Source organism: Hippopotamus amphibius, chromosome 10 (assembly GCF_030028045.1).
Source record: "Hippopotamus amphibius kiboko isolate mHipAmp2 chromosome 10, mHipAmp2.hap2, whole genome shotgun sequence".
Classification (NCBI taxonomy): Eukaryota; Metazoa; Chordata; class Mammalia; order Artiodactyla; family Hippopotamidae; genus Hippopotamus; species Hippopotamus amphibius.
The window spans coordinates 84993258-85016326 of record NC_080195.1 but is presented as its reverse complement, the minus strand read 5'-3'; positions in this window follow the sequence as shown (position 1 = coordinate 85016326).

Here is a 23069-nt window from a genome sequence, read left to right as displayed (position 1 = left end):
AAAAAGTTTATGAAGTTAGCCAGTGAAAGAGCTGGAAATAAAATCAAATCACATAATTCTTAAATTCAGAGTGGCTTCAGGTTGCTGCAAAGTGGTTGTCTTAAAGGAAATGAGTCAGGAAATTAAGAGTCAAAGTTATGATCTTATTCAAAAAGTATAAATGTAAAAAAGTACATAGGATACAGTAATAGTTTTAGAACTATTTTTTTTTTACCATATCAGCCATAGTTTCAAAAAATACCACACAGTCCCATTTAATTTATTTGTCTGCTCAAATAACATGAAGGCATAATTTAATAGTCTGATTCTTTCTATCCATACTAAACCAACAAACCCTCGCATTTCAAGTGGACAGCACATGATGGTTTGATGTCGCCAAATTCAATGTGCATTGTGTTATTCATGTAATAATTGAGAGAGATGGCAAGCTGCCCCTCTTCTAGTTCCTCTCCCTCTTCCTTCCCTGCCCCCATAAAATATAATGGATATATTTTAAATTTTGTTTGACAATCCCTTATTTCACAAAATGGAAAACAAAAATCTAACAAGATTTTAGTCTTATATTGATTAAATTTCATATTGTATATTATGTAATCAGAATATACAAAAACTGAGATCAAGTACATATGATATTAAGCTGATAATCAGAATATTATTTTTATTGAGACACCTAACATAATATGAATTCACCCTTTTAAAATTTAAAACACAGTCATTTTTAGTATAGTCACAAAGCTACAGAAGCATCGTCATGATCTAATCCCAAAACATCTTCATCATCACAAAAACAAACCTCATACCCATTAGGAGGCAATCCTCACTTCCCCCTAACCACAGCTAGTTTTTGGAAATCACTAATCTACTTTTCTGTCTCTATGGATGTGCCTATTCTGGACATTTCATATAAATGAAATCATGAAATAATGTGTTCTTGAGTGTTAGCCTTCCTTCACCTAGCAGGCTTTCAAGGTTCACCCATGTTCAATCATGTATCAGTACTTCATTCCTTTTTATGGCTGAATATTCCATTGTATGGCTACACTGTAATTTGTTTATCCATTCATAAAGTGATTAAATTCAGGTTGTTTCCATTTTTTGACAATCATGAATAATGCTGCTATGGTAATCCATGTAGGCATTTTTGTGAGGACATATGCTTTCAATTCTCTTAGGTATATACCTAGGAGTAGAATTGCTGGGTCATACAGTAACTCCATGATTAAACATATTAAGGAACAGTTGAATTGCTTTCAAAATTATCTGCACCAGTTTACATTCCCACCCGCAATGTAAAAGACTTTCAGTTACTCCACATCCTCAACAACACTAGTTATCATCCATCTTTTTGATTATAGTCCACTTTGTGCATGTGAAATTGTATCTCGTAGTTTGCTTTGCATTTCCTAATGACTACTGATGTTGAGCATCTTTTAATGTGCTTACTGAATACTGGTATATCTTCTTTGGAGAAATATCTATTCAAATTCTTTGCTCAATTTTAATTGAATTTTCTTCTTTTCAATGCTGAGTCACTGTGTTTCTATATATTCTGAATTCAAGTCCCTTATAAGATATTTAATTACAAAATATTTTCACTCATTCTGTGAATAGTCTTTTCAGTTTCTTGATGGTGTCCTTTAAATGTTTTCATTTTGGTGAAGTCCAATTTATCTATTTTATCTTTTGTTGCTTATACTTTTCTTGATTTATCTAAGAAACATTTGCCTATCCCAAGGTCATAAAAATTTATGCCTATATTTTAAGAGTTTTATAGTTTTAGCTATTACATTTAGGTGTTTGATACATTTTGAGTTAATTTGTGTATATGATGTGAGTCAGAGTTCAACTTAATTTTTTTTTTAATTTCAGCTTTATTGATCCAGTAATCCTACTTCTGGGTATACATTCACAGGAAATGAAAACAATATATTGATAAGATATCTACACTCCCATGTTCATTGCAGCATTATTCACAATACCTAAGATATGGAAACAATCTAAGTTTCCAATGATGGATGAATAGATAAAGAAGCTGTGATTATATATATATATATATATATATATACACACACACACACACATATACATGTATATATATGATTATATATATGCTATATGATTATATATATAATCACTCTTTTATTTCCTGGGCATGTGCACAGCTCTGAATATGAGTGTAGCCCTCTAAATTCACAGGAATATATTGGAGCTTTCCAAAGTTCCTTATGTATATCTTAATACCTAACATTTACTTTTATGTTATTTTGGTCAACTTCTTATCCCAACTGCTATCACTGCCTTGGTCAGATGTGATATTAAACAAACACTGGGATACAGCTGTTTGCAGTGAAGAGGTTCTGAGTTAGGTCAAATAAATATAATTTGTGTGAGGGATGGTTTCCTGGAAATTACCATTCAGGTTAGCTAATGACAGTAATGTGGGGAAGAATCTTTGGCAAGTTATAAACCTATTGGCTGAGAGGCTGCTGGTTTTCACAGTTGTGGTTATTTGTGTCAGTTGGTGTTCAAGGCTACTGTGAAGCTTGGTTGAGTGGGATGGAAATAGGGCTACTTAAACCACCACAAAGCTCATTCTTTCTGAAATTTAGTCATTTATCTTACATAAACCCTCTGGTTTTGGCAACCCTTGGATTAATATTCAGAGTTCTGAAAATGGAGAGTTTGATGATTTTTGCAGTGTTGTAATTACTTTTATTGGAAGAGTGGATTTTTGAACGTTCTTACTTCACCATTTCCACTGACAGTCCAGGATGCTACTTTTCAAAGAATATATTCATAAGCAATGTAATGTTGGTTACATTTTGATTATACATTTCACATGTAATTCTTGAGAGGTTACAAAAAGAAAAAAAAAGCCTCTATTTTACAATTTACAAGAAAAAGGTTTGTATTTGATTTAATTTAATTCAAAATCAGTTATGTGGTCAAATCTATCCTTTCTTTGTGACCCCAAAAAAATTTTATGACTAAAAATTCCCCCAGAATCCTAATATTGTATTTGATTTATGACTATTTTTTCACTAAATACCTACTACAATACTACATGATTTGCACTTGGTTGCGTCCATGGATGCAGAACCTCAGGTATGGAGGGCCGACTATAAAGTTATACATGGATTTTCACCTGCACGGAGCATTGGTGCCCCTAACTGCTGAGTTGTTCAAGGGTCAACTGTAAAACATCTATCGTTTATCAAATATCATTTCATTTATTCTTAATATCCCAATTACTTTGTGATGCTCTCTTTTTTAATAATTATTAGTCTCCTGAGGCATCATCCAACTATATCATGTCTATTTCCCCATTATGTCACTTTTGATTAACGAACATGTATCTTTTATATATGATCTTCCAAAGATTGGGTTAACTTGTATTAACTTAAAAAGCAGTGGATGGAACTTGCAAAAACTATTTAAATTTAATATAGGATATCAAAACTTTGATTTCAAGTATTTATATATGACCACTTAAAAATAATAAATGTTCCAAAAAATGATTCGGCATCGTAGACGGTATAAAGAAGTGTTGTGTTGTAAAATAATTAAATGCTGTGTTTTATTGGGAAAGCTTAAACTTTGTAACTTTACAAATAGGAACTTAAGGCCATCTATATCACACATCTTACAATATTGGGTGAATCTCTTTCCCCAAATGTTTCTTCATCACTTAAGGAGGAACAAGAAATTTGCTACATGAAACTGATATAAAAATTAGGTGAGGTATATAGTCCAATGTAGTTGCACAGTAAACATTAATCACCATTCTCTCTTCCCCATGAGACAAATAAGACTAATTAGGATGAGGGCCAACTGCAACCACAGCTGCTAACCAACCAAAGTGAAAAAAGACATGATACAGAAGAGAATACAATTAGTTCACTAGGTTCCAGGAAAGTATGTTGCCTTTTCTTCTCATATTTCTACTTCCAATCTATTATAAAACAATATGTAAACATTTCTTCTCCAGTGTATCCTTGCATTTATGAAACTACAAAGTGTGGATTCACATGTTCCTGATTTAAAACATAACTTGGGGGACTTCCCTGGTAGCACAGTGGTTAAGAATCTGTCTGCCAGTGCAGGGGACATGGGTTTGATCCCTGGGCTGGGAAGATCCCACATGCTGTGAAGCAACTAAGCCCGTGCACCACAACTACTGAGCCTGAGCTCTAGAGCCCATGAGCCACAACTACTGAAGCTCGAATGCTTTGAGCCAGTGCTCCACAACAAGAGAAGCCACCACAGTGAGAAGCCTGCTCACCGCAACGAAGAGTAGCCCCCACTCACCACACCTAGAGAAAGCCCACACAGCAACGAAGACCCAACGCAGCCAAAAAGTAAATAAATAAATTTATTTTTTGTAAAAAAAACATAACTTGGTGACAGAATGGCTAGATTGGAAAAATACATTTTGAGAAAGAAACATCTCAAAATGAATTTCCAAACTTAAAATCTCATTATTTCAGAATTGGTTAAAGGGACGGTCTGTGTAAACTGGAAATGATTCTGAATTATCAAATAATTGTTTCTTCAGTTGTAGAGAGAACAGTGATTATTTAATGAGGTTCCAGACAAACCAAATTGATTTAAATCATAAACATCACCTGCTGTGAATCAATATTTTTTTGGGTTCTGGAAGAACCGTAAAACTGCCTGTTTGTTCTGATCATCCCCAAGTACTTTTACAAAGCCCCTAGTGCCCTCCCCAAGGATGTGTGTATCCTAATGCATGGAACATGTAAATATGCTACCACATATGGAAGAAGGACTTTGCAGATATGATTAAGGTTAAGGACTTTGAGATGGGAAGATTCTCCTCAGATTACCCAGTTGGACCTAAATAATCACATAAATTCTTAAAAGCAGAGAACCTTTCTCAGCTGGGGTCAGACAGAGATGCGATGATAGAGGAGAAATGGCAGTGTGAAAAGGACTCAGCCTGCCATTGCTGGCTTTGAAGATGGAGGAATTGAGCCAGCAAAAGCAAGAAAAGGCAAGGAAATAGATTCTCCTCTTTGAGCCTCCAGATAAGAACATAATCCTGTCTATACCTTGATCTTAGCCCAGTGAGACTGTGTCAGATTTCTGACCTACAGAACTCTAAGATAATAAATTTGCCTTGCTTTAAGCCACTAAGTCTGTCATAATTTGTCACAGCATCAATAGAAAACAAGTACAAATATATCTTTTTCACTGGATATGTCTTAACATATAATCTTACAGTTATCTAGTACTGTTATACCGACTTCCAGCTGCATAATAGCACTTTGTAACCTCAAAGTCTCTATACTTTTCCACTTACTCATTTAATAAATCTTGGCTAAATGAGACAAGTCTCAGATGCTAGACTTCCAATGTACTTTTTTGTTTCTTCTATTATATCCAAAATATCCCAAGCACATACCTCATCAGTTATAAGATAAAGGAATGAAAAACAAGGCAATATTTGGTAATCACATTTTAAAAACAGCTACAGTTCACGGGATGTCTACTATGTTCTAGACACTTTGTAATTTCTTAGTTTCACAGTCAAATGCAAGATAAATATTATTATACACATTTTTGAGGTGTAAAAATTGTGGCTTTAACAGATGCAGTTTGCCTTGGTTCAGCAAGAGTATTTAAACTCAGGTCTGTGAAACCTAAACTTGTTTGGGAGCAAATCCTTACGTTGTACAATATTTTTGAATTAATCAGATGATCCCTAACCTGAATAAACTGCTACCTAGCTGTGGAATTTCTAAAGCCAGATATATCCACAGTCATAGAACAGAATTTCAAGGAAATCAGTACCATCACCTCTGCCCTTTACAAAGATACTACATGTCACCTCAATGTTCCAAATCATGAAGGAAAAAGGCAAAAAAACTAACTCTCCAAAATTTATTAAAGAAATAATGGCACATGATATTAGTGGACAAGGTGGGACACATTAGCCATGATATAATAGAATATATGGAATAGATGTACTTTTATAGAATATATAGTTTTCTATATACTAGATATAGATATAAAGATTTATCTATTATTGCAATTTATTTATTGCAATAGGCCATAATTTGAGCATGGAAGAAAATGTATCATTACTATCTTAAATAAAAATGTCCAGGTGGAAGAATTTGTTTCCTCAATACAAATAAAACCAAAAAATTGACAGACTTACATTGTATTACATAACAGACTTACATAACAGACCTACCGCGCAGCTAATGTGAATTTCAGTGTTTGGAAACTGTTTCTTCACTATGTTAACCAGTTTCTCACTAATTCCATCTACATGATAAGCTTAGCAAGCTTCCCTTTAATAACAGGTAAAAATTAATTTCTAGCCAAGAACTCCTAGCATTATCATAATTTCAATGGCAGCAGGTTGAAATTGTGATATTCTATGTCTAAAGTAATTTTTGATGGACCTGGTATTTCTTTTTCACACAATTCAACTTGTGAATCATATATTTGATAGCTCATTCTTAAGAAAGCAGTTTTGTGTCCAGTGTTTCATTAGCCACAGAATGTCAGAGAGAGAAAAATTGTTTCAGATTTTGCCTTCATGGAGAGTACTTTTCAGTGTGGGAAACAGACATAATTAAATTTTTAGAGAATTACAGGAGAGAAAACTTCCTGGTAGACAGAACCAAGTATAAGTCTGAAGAAACGCAGAAATTATCTAGAAGAAACAAGGTTGGAGAGGTAAAGTATTATTGGTGTAAAGAATACTAATAGCTCAAAACAGGAAACAAGAGATGTGGTAACATGTTTAGGAAAAATAACAGGAGCTGTAATTTGCCGCTTTATCCATGTTTGTATAATGTCATGACAAAGTTTAAGGGATTTTAAGCCAGAGTTATTAGTGACACAGTGATGTATTTTATCATAGGGTGAAAATGTGCTTTACCACCCACCTTGGCCTATCTCAAGATCAGCTTTTCTGTGCTCCCTTTGCATTCTCCTTCTGTCTAAAATAAAAGGCTTCAAACTCATAAAATAAATAGCTCACATTTTCTCTATCAACTTCAAATTAAAAGAGAAGTTGATGCTACTTTCAAATGTTATGTTTAAAGTAATGCTTGAAGGGATGTTAATACATAACTTTTTACTCATACATACTTGGGTGTATGTAAGTTCTGCAATCAGTCTTTGTGAAACTATTCATTCACTGTAAGTAATATGCTGTTAGCAGGGATATCTGTAAGAACACATAGTTCATATGAACTATTTCTTCACATTTGCACGTGTTTAGAAACATAATCATGAAAACACTTAGAGACTAAAAAATAAAGAATTAGAAGTAGAAGTTCTTTTTTTTTCTGAAAAGCAATTTGGTAATGAACATTAAAAGCTTAAACATTTTGACCATTAATTTTGCTTCTAGGAGTCTATCTTATGACAATAAACATAATAAAAATATAGATACAATATAGATACTTTTCTCTATTTTCCCACTTCTTGGAAGAAAATCAATTACTTTAAAAGCAAAGGAAGAAAAACACATTTTTAAATCTGTAGGACCTTGTCAGTATACTGATTTTCTCCAGGGGGAGAAAGGAGACAGAATCTGAGGCCTGCTAGCTGTTTGTTACATTTTGTTAAGAGATTTGAAGCAAGTGAGGTAAAATATGAACATCTGGTAAACAGTATATGTTGTCTTTCTTATTAAAAGTAAAAATATTTAAAATAAGACCAGCAAAAGACTTTAGCTCTGTATAGTGCATATCAAATCAATGCACCATTAAACAAATCCATTGAATATGTGAGACGTTCAATATACTAGCTTTGCTTTTCTCTATTTGATACAAAATTATAAAAACTTTACCTTGAATTCCAATTTAATTATACTAATCCAATGTGTACTACTGAAACCAATTTAATATACCCCTTTGAAACAGTGTTGGCTTTCTATTATCCTTTTATTTTATTAACAACAACAACAAAAAAACCTCTTAAAGTGCAGAAAATTCCAGCAGACTGAAAATAGCTACTAAATAACATTAAAGTGATTTGGAGGGCATTAAGAGTCTATTAACAAGAAAGTACATGTTGAAATATCTCATTACTAAATGTAGGATCTGGAGTGAAATATTCAGCATACAAAAAAATGTGTAAGACATTTTGTGCTGTCATTGTGTTCACAATCTAAAACAGTATTGGGAAAATAACTGTATTACGGAAAATTTAGTCTCAGTAAAATTTAAGTGTATGTGGTTGTGCCCCCCCCAAATTTAAAATAAAAAATAGCATCACTGAATCATTTGAGGAGATATTTAGGTTTTTTAAAATGCTAATATGTGAGTATATTTGTATATTTGTGGTATAGTAATAATTCGTATGGTTTCCTAAAATTTTCAGTTTGTATAGCCTTTAACTTTCCCCCCAGAAGAGCTGCAGCCTTAGGCCAATCCCTTTAGCCAGTTTCCAAGGCCCTGCATGTTTATTCCCTCCTTGTTCTGGATGCTATTGCTTTTCCTAATTGCTTCCTTGTACTAAGAAGAATCTGGCCTATTTTAATACTAACAGGAAAGCCTATTTTTGTTGCATATAATATATAAATAATAAATCATTATAATAACAGATTATATTTGGAAATTGAGCTATAACTCAGTTTAAGTGAGTGATTTATATAAACAGAGGATAAAAGGAAAAAAGATATCTATGGCAATAAATCACGTATAATAAACTAGAAACAGCATCTAGGCATTTTTACTATTTTCTCATCAGCTCTAATTAAAATGAGTAAAAGATAATATCATGATATCTGCAATGGTTTTAGTTAAACTGATCTCCCAAATTGGAGTAGAGGTGAAGAAGACAGCACCTAGGTAATATGCCTGCTCATTAAGTCTCGCTTTCCAAGTTGTACTTCCTTATATACATTGTCATCACTTCAAGGTGACAGTGAAAGAGAGGCATCTGTAGTGGTTTCAAAGAGACTCTTAGATTGAGATTACATAAAGGTATCACTGCCTTCTAGTGGGGTTTTTTTGTGGGTTTTTTTAGTTTGTTTTGTTTTACTTTTTACCTTCTAGTGTTTTGAGTGGGGAGTTGATAAATTTTGTTTTATCTTTTTCTGAAAATTATTCTGATCCCTTCTTAGGGAATGAAAAAAATCACAGATGTATATATTGCCTCAAAAAGGATACTGGGAGGACTTCCCTGGAGGCGCGGTGATTAAGAATCAGCCTGCCAATGCAGGGGATACGGGTTTGATCCCTGGTCCGGGAAGATCCCACATGCCTCGGAGCAACTAAGCCTGTGAGCCACAACTACCGAGCCCATGTGCTGCAGCTACTGAAGCTCGTGTGCCTAGAGCGCATGCTCCGCAACATGAGAAGCCCCTGAACTGAGAAAACCCCCCCACCACAACAAAGACTAGTCCCTACTTGCCACAACTAGAGAATGCCTGTGTGCAGCAACAAAGACCCAACACAGCCCCCCCCCCCCAAAAAAAGCATACTGGATTCATTTCATTAAGAAGAGAACCAAGAGATCTAATGTCAGACAAGTGCTAGAAGTAGAGGAAGGCAGAGGTAAATGTGCAGAAAAATAAAAGCTCTCTTGAGCTCTCAGCATGGTCCCTGTGGGTTTCCTTGATTCTGACTACCCAACAAGCTATAACTGGTGTTAGGCAGGTAGGTAAACTAGGGCTAATTTCAACTGATTGACTAAGAAAAATGACTCAACCTGATGTATATTTCTCACTGTATAATAAAGGAAAGTTTACAAGTAGGCATTCAAAAATACATATTATAAAAGAATGAATAGCTAAATGAGTGGATGAATGGATGGATGGGTAGACGGATTAATTCATCATCTGTTCTGAAGCTTAACAATACTAATTAAAGAACTACACAATTTTCAAAAAAAAAAAAGATGTAAATACCTACTTCACACATGTAGATGACAATTTCAAATGAACTAGATTTTATTTTGAAATGGTTAAGGTATTTTAAGGAGAATAAAATTATTCAATCATTTTGGATCATCTGGAAAGGGAGAATAAATGCCAGTGTATAAACTATAAATAATGGTAAAAAGGAATTAGATATATATTATTGCTTAAAACTAAAGGACTTTAATGTGGAAAAACAAAGAACAAAAAACATCACCAAAATATAGTGTGACAAATACTTGTAAAATTACACACCACAAACATATAAAGAGTTCATATATTAATAATAAAATTTTAAGTCTTATGGATGATGAAATGCAAAGTTCACAAAAAGGAAATATAACTAAGAAATAGAAAATTTTAATCAGAAACAAAAATATTTACTTAACAATATGCTAGTATTTTATTGATTATCTCTTAAAACTTGGAAATAATTATGTCTAATTTTGTGGAGGTAGGTCTTATTGCAAATATTGTCAACCTTTCATAGAAACCAAGTTGGTAATACAATAGAGGAGTTAATTATATACTCATTCCATTCAGTTGCAAAATTTCTATCACAACAAAATAATCCCAAATATTTTTTAAATGAAGATGTTCATTGCAATATTATTTTAAGTATCAAAACTTAGGGGCCACTTACATTTCCATCAATTAGCAAACATTTATACTATTTTCTCTCAAAGGAAGACTATGCAGCTAATTAAATATGGGGATTTTGAAAACTGATGTGGCATGAAAATATTTTTTGACACAGCCTAAATAGAAAATAGTATTCCAGAGTATATAGATTCTGACTACAACTATTTAAAACTTATTTAAAAGTATTAATAGTAATAAACAATGGAGAACATACATCAAAATTGCAATAGCAGGTGTGATTAGTTAATGAAGACGATTCATTTTGTCATCCATATTTTTTTCATGTGCTTATTCTGCTTTTATTATTAGTTAAATAAACAATCACAGGCAGATGGATAGGTAAAGGAGGTAAATTCACCTCTTTTAATTTGGTCTTCCTCTTTATAATACATATAGGTAAATACATATGACAGATAAAAGTTTAATTAGAAGTGAATTTTAGATTACTTTTAGTATAGTTTAGTTCACCCAAACTATGCTTCAGCTGAGAAAATCTAGAAAGTCAATTGTCAATTTTGCCTGCATTTCCCTCCTGAATTATTTTCCTTTTAGTTAACAAAGAGGTGGATTTGTAGCTAACTGCCATCAAGTTACTTAATTCAGTCTGAAAGTATTACTAAAGGGAACCACTACCAACAGAAAGAATTGCTGGCACAATCAGAATTTTTTGAGGAATTAAAGTGTTTAGCCAGGCAGTGAAGACATTAATAATTTATAAAGTAAGTCAGCACATAAAGTAGAAAGAGTTGACTTTCAACCACTATAGAATAAATCAAGATACCTGCTGAGGAGATGTTGAGAGTGCTGATAAGCTTCAAAGTAATAGGCTTTTTTGACCTTTCTAAACAGTTGCCATATTTGATCACAAAATGAAAGTTTAAGAAAGGTCTGTATATTTAGAATATATCTTTCTGTTCATAATATCAATTATGGACTATGTACAAAACAATCATATTCTTTTACAAAGAAAGAACATTAGATGGTACTTATTAATAAGATTTCTTCTTATTACTAAGATGATTACATATATGTTCATAGGTAGGGCAAGAAATGTAACAATCTAAAACAATGAGACAATAATTTTGAGTGAACAAATGCATTTCTAAAGAATATCAGTGGCTCAAATTTGAATAAATTTTTATAAAATTTAAAATTTTTAATAAAATTGATGACTTTTTTTGTCTGAAAATAACCTATGGTATGGAAATTCCCTCAATTCCATGGTAATTACTAAACAACACAGTACAAGCATAGGGACTCCCCTACTTAGCAACAGAGCATGACCTGTGTGCCCTCAAGATTTCTCTGACAACTTAAAGTCCTGAAATGCCATGAATACAATATCACTCTAAATCAAGCTGAGGCATGCATCCATCCTTACATATGAATATGAATTTTTCCAGAGGAAGCAAATGTATTAAGTTGTTGAGACATCTTGGATCCTATCACAGTCCTCCAGGGATAGAAATGTTGAAATTACCTAGCGTCCATGGGTGGGGTCTCAGAGAAAGCCTAAGATAGGGGCTGCTACTTCCTTTCTTTCATAATTAACGAACTCTCAGTTTTCAGCTGACTAACTTGTTGACTACAAAAAGACTCATTTTTTGGCACTAAGTGCTAGCCAGTGGGATATAAGTGGAAGTGATAGGTGTCAGCCTCTATGAACATTCTTTGAAAGATGGTTGCCATATATGCATTACTAATAAGAAAAAAAAATCAAATCATGCACTTTAAATATATGCACTTTATTATATGTCAATTATATCTCAATAAATGTTCTAATAAAAAAAAAAAAAGGAAAGATGGTTGCTATTTGCCTTTGGCCCATTCTCGCGTTTCCTTTCTCTATCCCGCTGCCTGGAACATAGATGCTGCTATTTTAGACAAGGATGCCAAGGGTCACACCATAGAGATGGAAGAACAGTGAGCTAGAAGGGGCCCGGGTTCCTGAGCCGTCTGTGGAGCCGAGCCCATTTATTGACACTTAGCCTCCATATTTCTAGCCATTTACAAAAGACGAAAATACATCTCTCTCCTTTCACTGGCCACTGTTATTATAGGTCAGTGAAACTTACTGTTAAATGTAATTTTAACTATTATTTTACAGGTGAGAACATAAGCCTGCACATATCCAGTGCCTTTAGAAGTGTACTGCTCAGTATGGTAACTGCCAGCCATATGTGCTACTGAGCACTTGAAACGTGTAGTTAAATTGAGATGTACTGTAAGTATAAAATATACAGGATATTTTGAAGACCTATAATATTAATATTTTGAATATATTATGTTAAATATACTACTAAAATTATATTCACCTAATATGTGGGGATTTTTAAAATATGATTCCTAGAAAAAACTTAAATTACTTGTATGGCTTTATATTTCTGTTGGCCGAGCTTTTCTAGAAGTTACAAAGCAGGCTAGATATCTGAACTCCTGCCTCTCAGTTATAACCTTTCTTTGTCAGACCAAACAACTTCCACCATGTGGTAAGGGGTACAGATGGGTTTTGTTGGTAGATGTCATCAGGACTGAAATTAGCAACATAAAAAGCATGCCTTCATCTAATTTTAAAAGGGCCCAAGTCAGAGGGATGTAAATAATTCTAAGAATGTGTATATTTATTTGCAGCACAACCTCACCTGGAATGGTCAGATAATAGAATCCAGGACGATAAGCTTTCCAAGCTGGTAAAATTTTAAGTAATGACAATGTCTTGGTGGAATGAATGGCATAGTTTGCCTAAATGGACAGGAGATGAAGATGCTAAGAGATGACATGGTCAAAGGATTTATGAAGTCCTGGATTAATCCATTTTTATGTAATTTAATTCTAATAATAATTTATGATTCATTTTTTATTTTCCATTCTTATTTTATTGTGTTAAGAACACAACATGAGATCTATCCTCTCAACAAAATTTTAAGTGTATAATACAGTATTGTTAACTATAGGTACAATGTTGTATAACAGATCTCTAGAGCTTATTTATCTTGTTAAACTGAAACTTTAGGCCTGTTGATTGGTAATTCCCCATTTCCTTCTGCCCCCAGCAACCACCAGTCCACTCTTTGATTCTATACATTTGACTCTTTAAGGTACCTAGTATATGTGCAATCATGCAGTATTAGTCTTTCTGTGACTGGTTTATTTCATTTAGCATAATGTCTCAAGGTTCGTCCATGTTGTTGCATATTGCAGAATTTCCTTCTTGTTCAGAGTTGAATAATATCCCACTGTCTGTGTATACTCCATTTTCTCTATTCATCCTCATTGCTTCCTTTTTTCCCCCCAAGCTTAATGCTTATGCTAGATATTTTCTGACCTATTGAAGCCCACTGCTTCTCTCAGTTGGCCCTGCAAACCCAGCTACTTTCCCTGGGATCCAAAACCAGTGCCCTCCACTTCCCTCCTCAATCCTTGCTATCAATTATCCAATTAGCCTTCACACAAACCTGAGAGAAAGGTATTATACCATCATTATTATCATTATCTCTATTTTAAAGATGCAGAAATCAAGCACAAAAATACTAAAAAAAATCACCCAAGTTCACACATCTAGGAAGTACCAGAGTTAGATTTCAATTCAGGTAAAGTGGATTTAACCTCCAGCACTTAATATTTTATGGTCTATTGTCTCTGGCATAGTACCCAATTATTAATTACTTTCCAGCACATTCTGTATTTTTTCTTTTTTACCAAAAGTTCAAATATATTTTGGAATCTGTGGATCTTGGACAAGTGGGTCTACTCTTGAGGAACCTACTCTTGGCTTCTGACCTCAGTGATTCTTCCAATATTAGGTGTGTGGTCAACAAGCGTGTCTCTCAGGACTTTTCCTGGGAGCAAGGTGACAAACTATTCTTTTGCTTATGAGTTAGGAAGCATGTAACCTTAACATCTAGCATCAAGAAAAATAGAGAAGACAGAAACAGAAAAAGGGCCAGAGGGTCCAAAATTCTAAAAATTCTAGACGGCCCAAAACCCAGGCAGTGTCCTAACTTAAAAGTTTGATTTATATCATACCTTATCTTTGTATCTTAGAATGAAATGCTTTGTTTTAAAATCTTATTTGTAATTAATTCCTTTAAAGCAGTTAAGAATAATTTCTCTCTCTTCTTAAATACAACTTTTAGTCCAATGTGTATCTGGTAAGCATTTTAAATAATTTTGAGTATCTTAATATGATGCCAAAATAATTACTTTATTAATGCCTCCTAACTCATAATCAAAAGAATAGGGTAGAAAAATTTATGAATTATCCAAACTTTGTACAAAAAGAGTGTTTCTGGAAAAATATATCACATTATCTAAGAAAAACTACTTTATCATTTTAATTTAAATAACTCATCACAATAAAGAGGGCCAAGCAGTATTTAGCATGTGTATTATTAATATGATTTCTCTCAATTTGTACTTGGAAAACTTTAATTTTTAAAAATCTATATGGTCTCATGTGAATTAACATGGCAATAAAATTTTTTTTGGATAAATGAGTTTCATGCCAATTTACAGAATTGGAATGGTAAAGTACCTCTTTGAATAATGAAACTATTTTAAGCCTTTCTTTATGATAAAACTAGATGACAAATTTACCTAATTCCTTAACTTTTAAAGATTATTTTAGAAGTTTCATTGGACAAGTTTGAGATTTCTTTCCTGTATATCACTATACCAGTATGAAAATAATGGAAGATTTAGTATAATATTTCATTCATTGCTATGGTAGAATGTTATTATGTACATTACAACTGGAAAGTAAATACCTTTCTTATGTTATTGAAATTCTTAGTCCAAGAGGGGCTTTGATAATAATGGATAAATGATGTTTTTCAGCAAATATTTTTATTTTGGACAGTTATTTTCCAGGTGACACCTGCAATCATATTTTTTTTACTCTTTTCCTGACCATAAGTAAGGTGGCTTTTATCAAGTTATTAGCCATATCTCCTTTTTGCCATGTTATACATATTTTTTAATTAATTAATTTATGTTATTTTTAATTTGTTGGCTGCATTGGGTCTTCGTTGCTGCACATGGGCTTTCTGTAGTTGCAGAAGGTGGGGGCTACTCCTCATTGCAGTGCGCGGGCTTCTTGTTGCAGAGCACGCACTCTAGGCAATCGGGCCTCAGTAGTTGTGGCTCGCAGGCTCAGTAGTTGTGAAACATGGGCTCAGTTGCTCTAAGGCATGTGGGATCTTCCTGGACCAGGGCTTGAACCCGTGTCCCCTGCATTGGCAGATGGATTCTTTAACTACTGCATCACCAGGGAAACCCTCATGCTATATTTTGAAAATACTTTTTTAAATGCTGGGTCAGTCAAAACATCAGTAATTTACATAAAGTATTCAAAGCTGTAAGGGGAAAGTTATGAACTTTCAAACTGAAGCTCACACGCAATATTTTTTAATGTAGAAGAGTAAGAGGTCCATACTCCAAAAAATAGATAAATTTTAACTTTATATATAATTAGATTAAACAATGTTCAGCAGAACAGTGTAAACCAAAAGTTAATGTAGGACAGATATGTGAGAACCACCGTCTCATGTCAATATACGTCCTACCTAATCTCCTTTTTATTTCCAGAGATATGAATTATTTCCCCAGACTGGTCTAGCCCATTATAACTAAAAAATGTTAACTTGTTGAAGACTAATTTTTTGTAGTTTGCATAAGTATAGTCTAATATATAAGCAATAATTTCCAAAAGTATATTGGAATTTAGAACAGAGAGAATCAGCAGCAAAAATTATTTGAGCAAGTGTGTGAACAAATAATCCTCATTTGGATATGAGAGATAATAAATGGAAGAAAATTATATAGGAAGATTTTTTATTAGACAAGTATTAATGTTTCAGAAGATTATCATTATATACTGATATCAAATGACATTAATATAATAAATATATCTTAAGAAATGTAAACTATTAGTGGAGTGGGCCAGACATCTATTTTTATTAGATACTTCAACTCCTTAATAACTAGATTCTGCATAAAACACTTTTGTTGGCCTTGCTTACCCACAGAATTAAGATAATTGTCTAATAAGCCTGGGAGATAAAAGGAAAAAGCCAAGACCTAAAAGTGGAGCTATCAATGAAAACAAGTGCGAAGAAACTGAAAGTGATAAGCTCACCTGAAGACAGGTGTCAATAGATTTTGCAAAAGGATACACATTTGTAAAAAATAGCAATACAATAATAGAGTTTTAGAAATAATAACAGATGCTTTAAATACCAAATCAAGCCGATCTCCCTCTGCTCTGCAGCAGCTTCCCACTTGCTACCTATTTTACATTTGGTAGTGTATATATGTCAATGTTACTCTTTCAGTACATCCCAGTTTCCCCTGAAATCAGAATTTATGAACCAAAGATGTAATTTCATTTACTTTTTATAAAAAATAATGTTTATATTTTATTACTGACTACTGAGGTGGCACAGTAGATCTTGCACTCAGTTTGACCTCTGTAGATCTGGATTTAGTTACAGTTCTGCTATGGACGTTGTTGAACTTCTGTGTCTCAGTTTCCTTATGCCTAATACAGGGTAACAAGCTGACCTATACTATTCATAAAGTTGTTATTATGAAAAAACGCAAATGAACTGATATATAAGAAAAAGTATAGGATGTTATAAAAACACTGAAGATATTAAGAAAAGTATCAGTTATTATACATGAATTATATATAGAGATTATTTTAAATGAGAAATTATTTCTTTTAATTGCATGTAAAAATCTTGTTTGCACAATGAGAAAAACTAATTATAGTACTTTTACTATAGAAATATTTTAAAATAAATAAGTATAAAAAAGGAAAAATTTTAATTCACCTGACATCCAAGCATTCATTGATAACCATTATAATACTGATAATATTGTGGTTAACTAAATTTCATCTGTTGGTACTAGTGCTGCTGCTAATGCTACTAAAACACAGACACATACACTTATACACACAGGGTTGGAACTAATTTATAATAATTGCATATTTATACTGTGTATCATGTACTATACTGTACTTTCTTTTTTACACACTATTCCATGTGGGAAATATGCCACAGTTTTAAAATTTCTCATCCTACATTATTTTTAGATAGCCAGACAACATTGCATTGCAATACAGTAACTATATTTACTGTTCTACTGGATATAGGTATTTTCGCAATTACTACTAATGAAAATAACATGAAAATAAACATTTTAGAATCTTTGTGTAAATCTACTATTTTTCCTTCGAGGTAAAACAAAATGAATTTTTTCCAAATGGTATTAACATAAAGCTCAAGATGCATTGAGCCAAATCCCCTCCAGAAAAGTTATTGAGGTAGCAGGCTATCAACAGTGTAGAAAAGTGTCAATAAAAATCGATTTTCTTAAGTGGCTTACTTCAAGTATCTGTAAACTTTAATCATAACTAAATTATTATATAGGATTTGTTATTAATGCTAAGATAAATATGGCCATACTGTATTATATTACATTATAGGAAATAAGCACATGGATCCTTTAATCTAGATACCCTAGACTATATATACAATATCAAGACAGTTTAGATTAATATATGAATTATAGGTACATTATGAAATAGTGTATAATATATTTAGGAATATTTTGGCCATGTGATGTGAATATAAATTCTGTAACTCTCAAATATATTTTTTGACAGTACAATAAAGCATTAGTATGTTATATTCTCATTTTTAATTGATGGTGCTTTGTAACTAAATATATTTTTCATTAATTTGTTGCATAAACAAAACAATACCATAAAAATTTTCTAAACTTCCTGGGGCCATCACTGAAGCCAGATTTGTATAATGTTCTTAGTTGTGGCATAGAAAATTAGAAAGAGTCAGTCTGTCAATGGCAAACATGAAGATGTAGCACATATGAATTCAGCTGACCTGATACCAACTATGTTGGTCGTCAGCCAATAATACCAGCTGCACAAGAGCTGGAAGACAGCAGGTGAAAATCCATACACCACAAATAATTTAATAGCACAGCTCACAAATATGAGTATTCAGGTCACAAATTAACTAGGTTATTAAGAGATGCCTGAAGTCTCACGGAAATTTAAAAGAGAGTCAATGATATTTTGTTGGTTAGGGTGGAAGAAGAATGAGGTGTGGAACAAAAATTCCAACTGCAAGTAATAAAATATTATATAAATACTACCAGCAAAATATATAGTGTAGAATTTTGGACAAAGATGTGTGGGTACCTAATCATAGAAATTTTGAGCTGGATTCTGCTTACAATTAATCAGTTCATCACACAGAGAACCATTTATGATACCAGTGACAACTAATATCAATCAAAAAGCCCGAAGGAAAGTAAGCTGTAGATTTCAATTCCTTCTTATCTTTCAAGGAATAGTGTTAGAGTTCTCCCAAATATGTTCCCCTAGAAAGCATATTTTTTTCTACTTTAAATGTTAGTTATTTTGTTGAAATCTTCTGAATAAAAGCTTTTATCTGCACAGCTTAGAGGTAAGAGTAGATGAAATAATTTACCTGTTTTGCTCTAAGAAAGCACGATTTTATGGACAGCATCTCTGAATTTACTTGGTAAGGCACTTAGAATAATCAAATGCCAAACAAATGCATTTTTAGTTGAAAATCTTTAAAACCATTTGTAGACCCTGAACAATCTTGATGAGCTAGGAAAACATATTGCAGGAAAAAAAAAACATTGACTGGACATGTATGTTTGACTATTTTACTTCAAACTTTGATTGCTTGACTTGAAAACATGCACAATGAAAAAAAAAGTATAAAATAACTTGAGAGAATATTATTTACTTCTCAAATATCTTATTCAACTTTTAAATACTTAAGTCAATTGCATCAGCTGCAAACAAATTATCTGTACGACAAAATTTTCTGTCAACGGCTTTTTTGTGCATGTTATGTAATGCACATATATTAGAAGTGCATGTTCTTTTTTGTAAATTTAGCAGTACTGTATTGCAAACCTTTAGAGAAAAATAGTCACAAATAATTACACTAGATGATGTGTTTGTGTGCGAGTGTATTCATGCGTCTTTGTGTGGTCAGTGTGTCTTTGTCTTGTGGGTTAAGTAGGAGGGAAATGAAAAGAACAGAGCTATTTCAATGCCTTTTGGCTTTTGCCGCAGGTCTACCAGTTCTTAAAGGAGCACTATCACTGAATGGATAAAGAATGTGATAAAGAGACAGAACAAGGAAAAGCATAAATTGGGGAATGGAAGTGGAAATGTCAAGAAGTACCAGGGAATGGGAGACAGGCAGACAAAAAGGGAGATGAAGAACTTACTTACAAAGGTCTTCTAACAGCATTGTTGTAATACTGATTTCACAGTATTGTATAAAAAGAAATTCTGATATTCAGAAAACTGCATCTTAAATACATACAATTTTCATTACCCATAATGACAAGGACCTATTTCAAGGCAATGATATAGTTACTATTAAGTATAGATATATTCCGAATTTCTACCAACACAATTTAAGCACTGAAATAGAGTATTTTCCAACACTGTAAATCCTTCCTAAAATATATACACCTTTATGATATTTTAAATAAGAGAATCATCAAAGAAACAGTGGAATTTTTCTGTCTGTGACCTGAGATAAACTAAATCTATCAGTAATAAATTTTCAAAGCAGCATGAAAAATAATTTGCTGCATTTAGCTTTCACATTGGGGGGTGTTAAATTTTGACAGGAAATAAATAACCATAAACTATGTACAGGAAAGAATATTCTAACAAGCTATAACAGGATGTGTACCCATTCTTTGATTTTTCTTGCCATTAGTTATACTACTGTAGTGTTATAATCATCTATTGGTCACAGTGTAATTATCTATCTCCTCCACACTGTGTCTAAAGGATAAAAGAGAAAATAACTTGAGCATGCCAAATAACCTGCCATCACCAATAAATGTAAGGTAGGCTTGGCAACAGAATATTTCTTATTAATTGAAAGAGGTAAAAAGTAAATTATAAAGATATTTTCATTAAAGAGTAGAAGGAAAATAACAGCATTTCTTTTAAATAAATAATAATGTTGCATTTTGCAAAGGAAACTAATAAAATATTATATTTATGGCTCAAAACCCCAAGCTACAGTTAACATTTCTATAAAGTTAATTTCAGCTAAAAGATTCTATAAGCTGGAAATCCATTAATTTGGTATTGGTGACTTGTTGAACTACAAGAAATGCTGAAGCAGAAGGTATCTGGAAGGGAAATAATATTGATAGTCACTGCAGCAAGCATAAATAAGAGTGTCTTGCTGAATGTGTGTGGAAAATAAAGACATTATTTACACTCAATGGCAGGTCCACAATGCTTTTTGGCAAGAAAAGTCAAAAAGAAATGATTTATGGGCTCCTGTAAGAATTTAACTAGAGTTATGAGAAACTAGTCTAAAACTGAATCAGTTGGGGTGAGATGATTAAACATAGGTAGAAAAATTCTAATTCCTTCTAACAAGAGTGACTGCACATGCACAATGATGCTTCAGCAGTCCACTATTTCAATAACATGAATTTAGGTCCATTTCCATACACTGTTTATTTGCTAAAAAAAAACTACTTTGAGCAAAGTAAAGTTAAATCACATTCCACTGAAGTAATAGACTATAAGGATTAAATCTTAAATCAGATAAATTTTTCAAAAATATTTAGCCACACACTAAATAGCCATACAAAACACTGACTATTTTTATTCATGCCATCTTTTAAAAAGAGAACTTTTGTGAAGGAACAAACTTTCTACAAAATACGTAAATCTCACCATCTTCCTATAATGCTAAAATATAAGCTTTAGTCAATGTTTCAGACCTACGTGCAGTCAAAGTAATAAAGGGAAAACGAAGTTTTGAGGTTATGTAGCCTTCATATCACATAACAAAAAGCCTGTGCACCCATGTGGAGAGACAAACAGTTTATTAGTTCTAATATTAAAAATTTATTGTGCAGTTCTTTCAAAACGAAAAATAACTCAGCATAACAATGTTTGCCAAATGCTTTGCACAAATTAAGTGCTCAAAAATTTAATAAAACATATTTTGTGGCTAATCAAAAATTCCTAAAATGAGTTTGACATGAGATTTTTCATTGTTTATTTCAAAAAAACAATGTCCTATTGTACTATTAAATGATATTTCTGTTAAACCAGGGCTTTTTAATATTTGGGGGGATAGCACAGATTCCAATAGAGTTTATGAATGTGTCATGCTACAAAATAACATTGCAAAGAAAACTACATCAAAATACAGTTTTCAAAATATTTTTGACTTGTACTACTATAATGGGTAGTAGCTATTCTTCAAAGACGGCCCTCACGCTTGTGAATCACACCTCAGAGTACTCATGCCATTGTATGGACTCCTCTCATGTTGGATCTGGGCTACTGGGATTAGTAAAGTTAGGTCATCAGCAAATTTGCCGCTTCTGCCTTGATCTTGCAGACCAAGGAAGGTTTTGGAACAGTCCCTCTCAGAACTTAGCCACTATAGGGCAGAGAGAAACCAGGTGTCGGTGCCCTGGTTGTCAGCTGCCGCTAATCTAGCAGCCAACTGCCAGCATCAACTGTCAGTCTTGCTGGTGAGTCATCTGGAACATCCAGCCCAGTTGAGCCTTCAGATAAGTGCAGTCCCAGCTGACATGTGACTGGGATCTCATGAGAGACCCCCAAGAAGCACTCAGTCCACTAAAAGCAATGAACTGCAAGAGAGAACAATTCAGTGCTTTAAGCTACTAAGTTCTTGGGTGTTTTATTAGACACCCATAAATAACTGGAGAGATGTGATTCTCTATTAATGCAGTTAGTCAAAAGATCAGGCAGTGTCTAATAACCATAATGATTTCAAATCAGTGATGAACATATTCAAGATTTTTGTTACATCTATAGTTTTCTTTGGAAATATCTGAGATTTCTATTGTGGCTAAAGTCACAGATACTGCCGTACGACACTCTGGTTTTTTGCTCACCTAAGTAATTAAAGACATGTTAAATTTAATTAGAACTTAGAAATAAAAATGAACCTTTTTTCCCCCTGTATCCAAGTTCATGGGTTCTCCTGAATTCTAAGCATGACTGCAGGCTCCAAATTAAGAACTCCCGAGCTAAACCATTGCTTGAAGATGTGACAGTTGTGGAGAGGATTACTCTTATTTATTATATAAGCCTTGCCTTTTAAATAGAAAAATTGCAGTAGGATATTTAACCCAAACTTTGAAGAAAACTATAAGACTACTGTTTACAACATCAAAACTGAAAAGTGTATCATGTACCAACATAATGATAAATCCCTCTTGAATATTTAATTAAATAGCAGTTCAAATATTGATTTTAGAAACAGGAAAATATCAAAAGTTCTAGGTTGACACTTTATAGTCACTAAACTTAATTCCATTCGGTTAGCATATGTCTATGCTTACTTTTTCTGGGGCCACTTTCAAATTTTACTGATATTATCTCTGCAAATATTAAATGATACAGTATCTTCATCCCTATCCCCCCATT